The sequence below is a fragment of the Cornus florida genome, unplaced genomic scaffold (genome assembly GCF_030987335.1).
Source record: "Cornus florida cultivar Cherokee Brave unplaced genomic scaffold, ASM3098733v1 CherokeeBrave_3.0.0_Hap2_Chr05, whole genome shotgun sequence".
Lineage (NCBI taxonomy): Eukaryota > Viridiplantae > Streptophyta > Magnoliopsida > Cornales > Cornaceae > Cornus > Cornus florida.
In genome coordinates, this window is record NW_026775575.1 from 34401629 (window position 1) to 34413254 (window position 11626).

General features: G+C 35.9%; 1 pseudogene; it reads left to right on the forward strand.

The window, feature by feature from the left end:
* The first annotated feature begins 7047 nt into the window (after window positions 1–7047).
* On the forward strand, window positions 7048–7146 carry LOC132310600 (small nucleolar RNA R71; annotated as a pseudogene).
* The last annotated feature ends 4480 nt before the right edge of the window (window positions 7147–11626 follow it).

The following is an 11626-nucleotide window of genomic DNA, read 5'->3' on the forward strand; positions in this document are numbered from 1 at the left end:
AGTCCGTAAGTGTATATATATATAGTCACACTAAAGGACTTTCACTGGACTATGGAGAGGGCCTCAACCTGAATAGAAGGCAATATGCGAAAACGCACCCATAGGTGGGTATGAGTACCTAGACGTAACAGGGTACACCTCAACCTCTCATATCCAGCTACGCATCCTACTGCATATACGCACCCTAACCAACGAGCCTGAGACGCAAGCTCGTCTCGTGGTACCATAAAAATATATTTAAAATCCATACATATCCATCCACAGGAAATCCAATAAATCGTTCAGCCTATTCAGCTGCATAGACTTATACAAGAGATCCATAAGTCGTTCAGTTTATTCAACCGCACAGACTTAAATATAAGGAGAATTATGTTTTTATAATTCACACCCTTATTCCAAAATAGGTAGGACTGAGTATCTTGAATCAGTCGGTCCCTAGTATGCCACCGTCCCATACCGGTGCATATAATCCACAAAATCCATATAATTGATAGAACAGGTAAAACCGTTCAGCAATTAAAATCCATAAGGTAGGAATTAGCTTTTTGAGCTAAACCATACCGAGTATGTCACCGTCCCATACCAGTGCATACAATCCTCCATATCCGTGTAAATTACAATATATAAATAATAAGCAAGTAATTCACAGTCCTAAACCAAATATTCATACCATTGCAGAAAAGTAATTAAAATTTCAGCAATTTAAATCCAAGATCTAAGCCATGTATTTGCAAGAAACGGTGTAATAATTCAACAACCAGCATCCAGAGCATGCATAGATCAGTTTTAATAAATCAACAACTCTATCATGCATTTAAACCAGTTTTATAATCATGTTATAATCCAAACAATTGCTAAATTAATTTAAGCAATTTAGTTCTTTCCATCCGGTAACAGCGTACTAAGTGTTATACTCGTATTTTGTTTCATCCTTTAACACGGAGCCATAACCTATGCCCCAAGTCCAATTTGTTAATTAAAAGACTCCACCGTGCATCTAAAACCTAATTTAGAATCGTGTTATAGCATCTTAAATTGTCAAATTTAACTAAACAATTTATTTGCCTTCCAGTCGTTAATCGTACGCATAGTTGTTAAATAGCGCACTATTAATTCCATTAACATAAAAGGGGTATTTTATGAAATTAAAGACCTTGATTACAGGTTAAACTAATTAATGAAAACCCCATTAAAATTCTAAAACTGTTCAAGAACCCCAAGTGCCAAAACAGCAGCTAAAAACATTACAGTACGAGTCAAATTCCATCAAATTGGAAAGAGCCTGCTCTTGGCAAAGTAGAGTAGGCTCCAAAACAGCCTAGAGCCGGCTCTATACAACCTTGGAGCCGGCTCTAATCAGGTGGGAGCCGGCTCTTGGCATTCCAGAGCCGGCTCTCCTTCCCCCTGTGAGCCTTCTCTCCGTTCTGCTCTGTTTCAGCTTCTCTACTCCTTCAACAGATCATTCCTATCACTCTATTGGTTTTTAAAACTAATCATAGGAGTCTAATTTACACCCAATAGCATCCCATTAGATTTTTATAACAGTAGGAATTTAATACGACATCAAAACAACAATCGACTTAACATGTCTTTATGCTCAAAACTGAAACGAGTTAAGTTCTATATAACAGTTAATCCATAGCTAGCAGTAATTAAAGCTTAGGCATACTTGTTCCTACCACAATTCCATGTTTAAAATGGTGTAACCATCCTTAGTAATCTGCTAGATTAGATTAAAGGCAATTAAACCTCTACATCTCCAAAAACGGTAACCAGATTTGCCTCTAACAATTTATGCATTGTTTTACTATAAACACCAGTGTTTTAATCCAGTTAACCAACCCTTAGAACTCTAATATGGCCTTAGAATATACTAAAAACCCCAATTATACCTTCTAACAGGATCTGAAATTTCCAAAATCCAACCCTCGTAGCCCAAACGGTCGCCGAAACATCAAAAACTGAAAAAACCTTGAAGGAGCCTGCTCTCTTTTGCTAGGAGCTGGCTCTCCTAGTCTTGGAGCCGGCTCCAAGTCCCCTAAGAGCCGGCTCTTTGATTTTAAGAGCCTGCTCTTTGTTTCCAAAGAGCCTGCTCTTTAAACTTTGAGTCGTCTCTCTTCCCGTGTGTTCATCGTCTCTACGTCCGGTAAATTTATGAGGAACTGTCTTCCAATCCTAAGGTTCTTAGATGTTTAAACTAAGTTTCCACATGTTCCAAAATCTATTGAATTCTTTATTCAATTACCAAACTTAATTTAATACATGGATTTTGCAACAAGAATTTAATACGAGCAATTTAAGCATTCTTGAGCATCGACTGTTGTAGCAAATCAAACTTGCAACCTAAATTAATTCTAATGTTTCCCAACATGTTATAGAACTAATTAGAATCCTTACTCATCAGATTACACGAATTAAATAGAAGTTACACAAGGAAGACAATTAAAACAACCAGTACACATATTACAACTACAATCAGTTTTAAAACAACAGAGGTACAAGAAATCCAGTTTAATTTTAATCCTTAACAGTTCCCTGGAGTTGTGTTAGACATGCAAAGAACACGAATCAATGGGATAGAGTTAGGATTAGAACTTGCCTTACACTGACGTCGTCCTAAAGTCTCCGGCTAACCCTCTGTTTCTTCCCTCTCTGTTGCTTCCCAGACTTCTCCCAAATTACTTCAGCCTTTTCTATATCGTGAATACAACCCTCAACCCTAGGCAGAACATCACTGGTATATTTAAAGACCACCAATTCTAGGTTCCATTAAACCCTAAATGATTTATCCGGCCCATAGACCAACCTATATTATACCAACGTCGGCTGCATAATTGAAGGTGATAATAACACTAAAACCCTAACCTAATCCTACCATAGTGGAAATTAAATAGAACAAATACAAATTCACAATTTAATTAATTCAAATAATTCACATAAAACAATTAAATCCATTTAATTCAAATCGCAAATAATAAATGCAAATCAATAATCAATTATTGTAATTAAACCCATCAACACCTAGCCACGTAAGCACCTCCAACATAATTAAAATAAATACTGAAAACAATAAAATAAATAATAAAATTCCGATTATATTCTTTTTATGTTTTAGGGGTATTATAACACTAATTTCCAAACTCAAAGTGTTGTGCATTATTTTGTGCACATGCTCAGGTCGCATCAAACATGCTAAGCAATATGAGTATGAAATGCATCCAATGTGGAATATCACAGGCATTGGGCATGAATGAGATAGCATGGACACAAGATAAGATGCATGGAATGTGTGTATGAAATATGTGAAGTTCGATCGATCACAAAAAAATGTGAGATCGATCTCAAAACTTCGATCGATCTGAGAAACTGAAAAAGATGAGTTCGATCAATCTCTCAAGATCGATCTGAGATAGAAGTTCGATCAATCGAACTGTGCGAAGATGAAAACTGAAAGGTCACAGATCTATGACTTTAGAAGCACGGGGACGACACGAACAGTGTCGTGGGCCCATCAACACAACAATTCTTCAATCCTAGTCATTTTACAATGCCCATACTCCCACAAATGGAATCAAAACTCAAAATATATACACATATATACAAATTTATATACACATATATATAACATGATTCAAGCTCCATCAATGGAGGATATCATCAACAAAATATCATGGATCTAGCATGTAAAGTATGAATACATAAAATAGAAGCTTAAATCACAAAGTGGATCTCGGATCTCACCTAAAATTAGAGAGAAGTGGATGAGATGTGAAGGGGGTGATGGAATCCAAGAGAAGAGAGAAGTCAACGCCCACCGGATCTCGCCGGAGATTCGCCGGAGAAGATAATGAAGATGGGTGCACAGTGGTGACGGGAATGAGGGATAAGGGTTTAGAGGGTTGGATCGATCTAATGAATCGATCTTGAGACCCTCAAGTTCTATTTTTAAAAACTTTTCCAGTTCAGTTCGATCGATCGAACTGAGATTTCAGATTGATCGAACTGTGATGATCTCTCTTCAAAGTGTTTTTGGAATTTTTAAATTTTTGAAAAATTAAAAATTAAAATTGAAAAATAGAAAATATTTTTGGATTTTTGAAAAATAGAATAAAATAAAATAGAATAAAATTATTTTTGGATTTTTTTGAAAATTAAAAAGTCAAATAAAGTCAAACAAAGGTCAAAATAGTGAATTGAAGAACAGAGATCGATCTGAACAAAATGTTCGATCAATTAGACAGAGAGCAAAAATATGTAGGTTTTTGGTTTAAAAATTTGGTTAAGTGTTGGAACTCAAGATCGATCGAACTTTGAAGTTGGATCGATCGAAGAACTTTCGATTAATCTTGAAATGTTTTCGATCGATGAGACAGAGAGCTAAAATATGCAGGTTGATGCAGGCTCAAAATTTTTCTAAGTGTTGGAGCACGAGATCGATCGAACTTTGAAGTTGGATCGATCTAAGGTTTTCTGATCGATCTGAGAATAAGTTCGAATGATGGGACAGAGAGGTGATTTGGATGTAGGTGGATGCAGGTTGAATTTTTTTCTAAGTGTTGGATGTAGATGGAAGTTCGATCGATCGAACTCTCGTTTGAGATTGATCGAACTTATGCAGAATGCTCAATTACAACATAAAAGTTCATACAATCCTAATCACAGTCCCTAGCCATGTATATGAACCAAAAACAAGTATCTAGACTTCACAAGAAATGAAATTTAAGATAGAAATGAGGGAGGAATAGAGTTTTGACACCCTACGAAATGTTTTGCTAGTCTTTAACGTCTCTAGCAAGACGTTGGGTTCTTTTAGCCCGGATCAAAGATCTTGTAATGCATCCCCTCCTTGTTGGGGTGATAGATGCTTTGAACTCCACCTAACAAATAGTTCTTTGAAGAACTTGTTGGATTAAGCTCAAAAGAAACTTTTGATCCTTTGTCAATGCAATCACAATCTTTGGGCTTCCGTGCCCTTTCAAGGTAAGAATTTGAAACAAGACTTTGAGAATGCAAGGTTGAAGATGATCCCTTTGAAGTTTTGGTCTTACACAAAAGCTCACTTCCATGACATTGAAGATCATGACATTTATTTACATCATGAACCTGTCCTTTATATTTGTCAAATGAATTGGCTGTGGGATTGAAGATATACAACTTCACCTTTATGTGGCCAAATGAGATCTTCATTATCCCCATCCTACAATTAATGTTGGCATTAGCGGTTGCCAAAAAAAGGATGGCCAAGGATAATGGGAATTTGGCTTTTAGGATTGGGGACCGGTTCCGTATCAATGACAACGAAATCAACGGGGAAGAAGAATTTGTAAATCTTTATCAATACATCCTCGATTATACCCCTAGGCTTCTTAATGGATCATTCGGCAAGTTGTAAAACTACCGACATCGGTTTCAATTCACCTAGGCCTAATTTGACATAAACCGAGTATGGAAGAAGGTTAACACTTACTCCTAAGTCAAGAAGCGCCCGATTAATGATATGATCACCAATAATGCATGAAGTAGTAGGTGAACCGGGGTCCTTAAACTTTGGTAAAGTGTTTTGTTGCAAAATTAAGCTCATTTGCTCGGTCAAAACCACTTTTCTTGGTGCTTGGCTCCTGTTTTTCCGTTTTTGGGTGCACAAGTCTTTCAAGAATTTGGGATAAGCCGGAATTTGCTTGATTGCATCAAAAAGTGGAAGATTGACTTTCATTTGCCTAAACATTTCCATGATTTCATTGGTTTTTACCTTTTGCTTGTGTTTTGAAATGGATCCTTTTAAGGCATCCAGAAATGGATTTGGCTCAAAAACTTTTTCAGCATTTTCTTTTGAAAACAAATCATTTTTCAACACAAGAATTTTTCAGATCTCTTTGTTTCAAATCATTTTTCAACAAAACCTTTTCAAATTCAGTTTTCAAAAAATTTTTCTTCAAATCATTTTCAAAATAATTATTCAAATCACATTTTGAAGCTTTCTCATTCACAAGATCATGTATATGCAATGAAGGAGGAATGGGATGTGAAACAGGATGGGTGACAACTTGAGGTTGCACTGGTTCACTCTCTTCATTGAACTTTTTGACTTGATTGTCCACAATCCTACCACTCCGCAAAGTAGTCACTGCATTAACATGTTCAATGGTGTGGCCTTCTAATGAGGAATGGGTTTCTACAACACATTGTTGTTTAGGTGGGGCATTCATAGGCTTCTTTCCCTTCTGTCTAGCATTTAAGGTGCTAGCTATTTGCCCTACTTGGGTTTTTAGCTTTGCAATGGATTGAGAGTGAGAATGAAGCAATTGAGTGTTAGCCTCTAAAGTGCCCAAAGTATTCAAAACTTTTTCTTCAAAGGCGAGACTTCTAGCATTTCCTTGGGAATAAGATTGGTTGGGAAAATGAGAGTTAGCAAATTGATTCCCTTGTGATTGATAAGGTCTATAACCTTGGGATCCTTGGTTTTGAAGTGGAGGTGGAATGTACTTCCCTTGAAAACCGCCTTGGGAATGGTTTGAGCCCTCTCCTTAGTTTTTCTAAGAGAAATTCGGATGATTTCTCCAACTTGGATTATAATGAGTACCATAAGGATTGTTCCCTTGGTTCACAAAAGCTGCATTGACTTGTTCATTAGGTTCATTTTGCACTTGTTAGTGAGGACAATGAGAAGTAAAATGAAGAACACTAGAACAAGTCATACATGTTTCATTTGATACATGATGAGAATGGTTAGGGAAGGAAGATACTTGGTTCGCCGAGTTTTGGTTAATCAAAAATTAATCAAACCTTTGAGATAAAGACTTCATTTTGGCGGCTATTTCATTTGAATGGTCGACTTGATGTAAGCCAACACTCTTCCTACCTTGTGAATTTCTACCATTCTTGGATGATAATGTTCTATGCAAAGAATTTTCACTCATACTCTCATAAAGATGCCACACGCCATCCTTATGCCTATCAATGTATGAGCCACCCTTGGAAGCATCAACCATGCCTTTGTAATTGTCCGATAAGCTCTCAAAGAAATATTGAACTAATTGTCATTTGGGCATGTCATGATGTGGACACTTCCTAAGCAATTCATTAAAGCGTTCCCATGCCTCATGAAACATTTCTCCATCCTTATATGAAAATTCCCGAATTGAGGTTCTCATGGCATTGGTCTTAGAAAATGGATAGTACTTCTTTAAGAACTCTTATTGCATTTCTGTTCAAGAAGTGATTGAAAAAGGCCTAAGATTGTTAAACCAATACTGTGCCTTGTCTTTTAAGGTGAATGGAAAAAGTTCGTGTCTTACGACCTCTTCCGGCATGTGCATTTATTTTACGGTGGAACATACTTCTAGAAACTCATCCAAATGCTCGTAAGGTTCTTCACTTGGAAGTCCATGACAGTTAGGAAGCATTTGAATGGTTTGTGGCTTAATTTCATAGTGATGTGCTCTAAATGGTGGCAATTGAATGCATGTGGGTACATTATATTTATTAGGCACATAGTGATCTTAAAGCAAGTAGAGGATTAGCAATTTGAGGTGCAACATGGGCACCTTGATTTTGATTTCCTTGAATGATGGGAGGTTGTGGAGCATACATTGGCCTTGGCATTTCAAATGGAACTTGGCCTTGTTGTTGTTGTGGTTGGTGAATGAATGGCCTAGGCATGTCTAATGGTGCTTGAATGTTCTCATGATGCACATTTGGATGAAGGATACCTTGTTGGTCTATGTGACTAAGGTCCTCCACATGCTCTTTATTATGGCCTTCCATTGATGTAATGGATTGGGTAGAACTAGAACTTCCTCTTCTCCTAGGATTTCTAACTACGGATTCAAGATGCAAATTAAGAGGGACAAGAGTTGGTCTTAGTGATCTACGACTATGTATGCACAATATAAAAACACACAAACACAATGAATGAACAAACACTTCGACTTCACAACAATTCAATGAATCTTCCTCCCCAAACACTTAACCCATACTCCTATGCTTTAACAATAAGGATGCAAAGAACAATTAAGAATGCCTCCACGCGGGCTCACGATTTATCTAAGAAATTAAAAACAAGCTTCCACGCGGGCCGATGATTTAACTAAGGGATTGAGTAATGGAAGTCTCACAAAGGTCCTTTAGGACTTCAACTCCAAATTTATAGCTTAGCTTAGCAAATTTTTTTTTAAATTTTTAGCATTTTTCCTTTCTTGCTTAGCTCCTTTGCTTGAATACTCCTTTGTTTGCTTCCTAGCTCAATGCTCCTTGTCAAAGATGAACAAACACAATAAGTAATCAAAAGAAAAATAAAAACAATGTAAAGACACGATCAAACGAGTACTAATTCCTAATGAATTTCACAAATACGACGTTGCCTAATCCCCAGCAACAACGCCAAAAACTTGGTGGTGTCTTTCGTTGTCGCTACACCATAAGCTTAGAGAGTGTGCATTAAGGCAATGGCCAAGTTTTACATTTATAAAAGCCACTACTACCTTCACTAAAAATATAGTTATGGTGAGTAGGGATGTCCCAAGAGATTGGAGTCGAATTTGTTGTGGAATCACTATTAGGGTTAGTAGGTCGAGTGATTAAGCAAATAGTTGGTTGGTTGATTAAACTAGGGAGCAAATTAAACTAAATAATTGAATGCAATAAAGAGTAAGTAAGAGAGAGATCTTGGGGTTTAGAGGTCACTACTAAACAATACTTTTCTACACCCTTAACAAGTGACTAATGAGGGAAATGTGTGTTGCAATATTGATGTGTGTATTTCTTTGGTTGATTCAATTAGCAAGGGTGACCAATTAAGTATATATTGTCTAAGCAACATGTGAAAAGCACAATATATCTAACAATTAAGTATATATTGTCTAAATAGCATGTGAAAAGCACAATATATCTAGCAAGTCAATAATCTTTTCATTAAGCTCACAAACCAAATACACCACAAGGTTAGAGACATATGCTACTTGCATTCAAAAGTATGGAACATTAAACAATAAGCATGGATTGTCCTCCCATCTAACAATTATGCTACCACTACACTACAATTAAGCTAATGACATGAAATTAAACTAATTAAGCTAAAGGAGAGGCACAATCCATTAAGAAATGAGCTTGAACCATCTAGAAAATTACAAGAGCATTCCATTAAGCACAATGTTTTGACAATCTCTAGATCTATGGCATTAATACACATAGACATGCATCAATAACACAAGAAATAGAGATAAACACATGAACATCTATTCTAGCATACATAGACATATGGATAGAATGAAATGATCAATTGGAAGCATTAAATCACATAAATCATTGAATAAATAAGATTTATATATATAAAAGGGCCAAAACATATATTACAACACTAATCCCTCAATAATACACAAAATCAAGATGTAGAAAGCATGCTTGGGGCTAACTCTAGCCCCAAGAGGATGTCTAGCCACTCATGGTAGTGCTTCTCCAACCCTCAAGGGCTAACTCCATGGTAGATATTTGCTCCTTGGTTGATGAAGAGTCTCTAATGCTGTCTCTAGCCTCCTCATCCTCTAAGCTTCCTCTCCAAGAGTTCTATAAGGAATGATATGATATGATGTGATATGATGTAAAAAGTAATCCTTATCCTTATATAGGTAGGTCAAATGACACTCAAAATAAGCTGGGATCGTACAGCAAATATTTTCCAATGATTGGATAAAGGACAACTTTTTATGAGCTAAAAATTTAACTTTTTCGCATGGAAGAAGTTCGATCAATCGAGGCTTGGACTCGGATCAATCGAATATGGCTGAGATCTATCGAACTGAAGTTAGATCGATCCTCAATGGCGGTGCTTTTTGGATAAAAACAAATTTGAGATATTTTGAAGATATTTTTGGGAAAAGGACAAAAGTGGTTGGTAGGGTGGTACAACTAGATAAGATCAATCATTTGGATAAGGACAAGGTAGTTCGATCGATCGAAGAATGATGTTGGATCGATCGAACTTTTGAGATATCTGAAAATGTCATCATGGCTTTGATCCATCTTGAAGTGCTGAGATTTATCATGTTGGATCGATCGAACTTTGATCTGAGATCGATCGAAGATGTTGATTTCCACCTTTTGCTTCTACTTGGCTCCTTTCTTTGATTCATCCCAGAATTGCTTCATTTCTGCTCTTATTTGGCTGAGTTAGCTTATTTTCGGGATAAGTGCCTGAAAATGGAAATAATACGAAATTAATCTAAAACGGTAAAGTAAGATAGATAAAGGTACTAGAATGCCTAAGGTTAAGGGGTTTAAATACGCACTTTTCAGTGCTCATCAGGATTTTTAGATTTGAATCTCTTAAATTCATAGACTTTTGTGCACTAGTCCATCTCTGAAAAATTTGGTTGAAAATCTTTTGATCTGTTGACTAGGGTTTATTGTTCAGAAAAGTGATAAAGGTTATTGTCTAAAATAATAAAATAAATAGGAGCTTCAAAAAATGAAAAATATTCAGCTTGAAAAGAAAGAAATATTTTTGAAAGTTGTTGAATACTTTGCTAAGGAAAATGGTACCTATTGAGATTTGATCGAAAGCTCCCATTAGACTGTGAATTGAAGCTAAAAGCGGAGATAAGTTGAGTTGGGGAATTATTGACTACTTTTTAGAGTGAAAGTCGTCTTGCGTAGAAAAATTGCTCAAAATAATTTTATCTTGATGCTTTTCAATCAAGGTTTAGACAATGATCTGTTGAAATTCAACTGAAGATGGATTGGATTGGATTTCACACACACGCATATGAACTTGCTAGATTAATTTCTAAATTTTTCAGTAAAATTTGCAAGTTTTATTTCATGTTGTGATTACTTTATGAGATTTGAAATTATTTGAAAAGTCTGTGGAGTCAAATATTTGGTCTCTAAGATATTTTTAGAATTCTCTGAAAGGGTTTTGAATGGTGTGTTGACCGAATGATTTTAATGATTGGTGATTTGTTGTTTTAATTTAAATTTTTTTTTCTTTGAAAAGTCTAAAAAAAAATTCAATTTTTTTATTTTTTATTTTTAGGTTTTTAGATTTTCATTTTGTTTGTTTTAATCACCACGAGTTAGAATGTCTTCTAGAAAAATTTTGGAAAAAGTTTTTTTTTTTTTAAAAAAAAAAAAAAATATACTGTGGATTCAAGATTGGGGTTCTTGAACTGGTTCAATAGGAGTGAACGGGTTCAAGTCTGTCAAATTGGCCAAGCCAATGTTGACTGCCCATCTTGAACCGGTTCAATAGGGCTGAACCGGTTCAACTGTTGTGCACCAAAGTGCACTGCCCTTCTTGAACCAGTTCAAGAGGGCTGAACCGGTTCAGGGGCTCGGGATTAGGAGCTTTAAAACTGCTTTGGGCTTCATTGTTTGCATATTAACTTACTCTCTACATGTTTCATTGTCTCTTCACTCCATAACTCACACACAAACATATATATACATGATCTATATTACATCTTTGTCATCATTCCATGCTATAACATTGATCATTACATGATAATTAGAGATTGAAGACAATGATTGAAGAAGTTGTGTGAAGAATTGAAATTCAAAAATGGGTTTGAGTTTGAAATTGGAGTATGGGATTGAAATCAAAGAAGAGTGGTTAAGAAATTAATCTACGGGA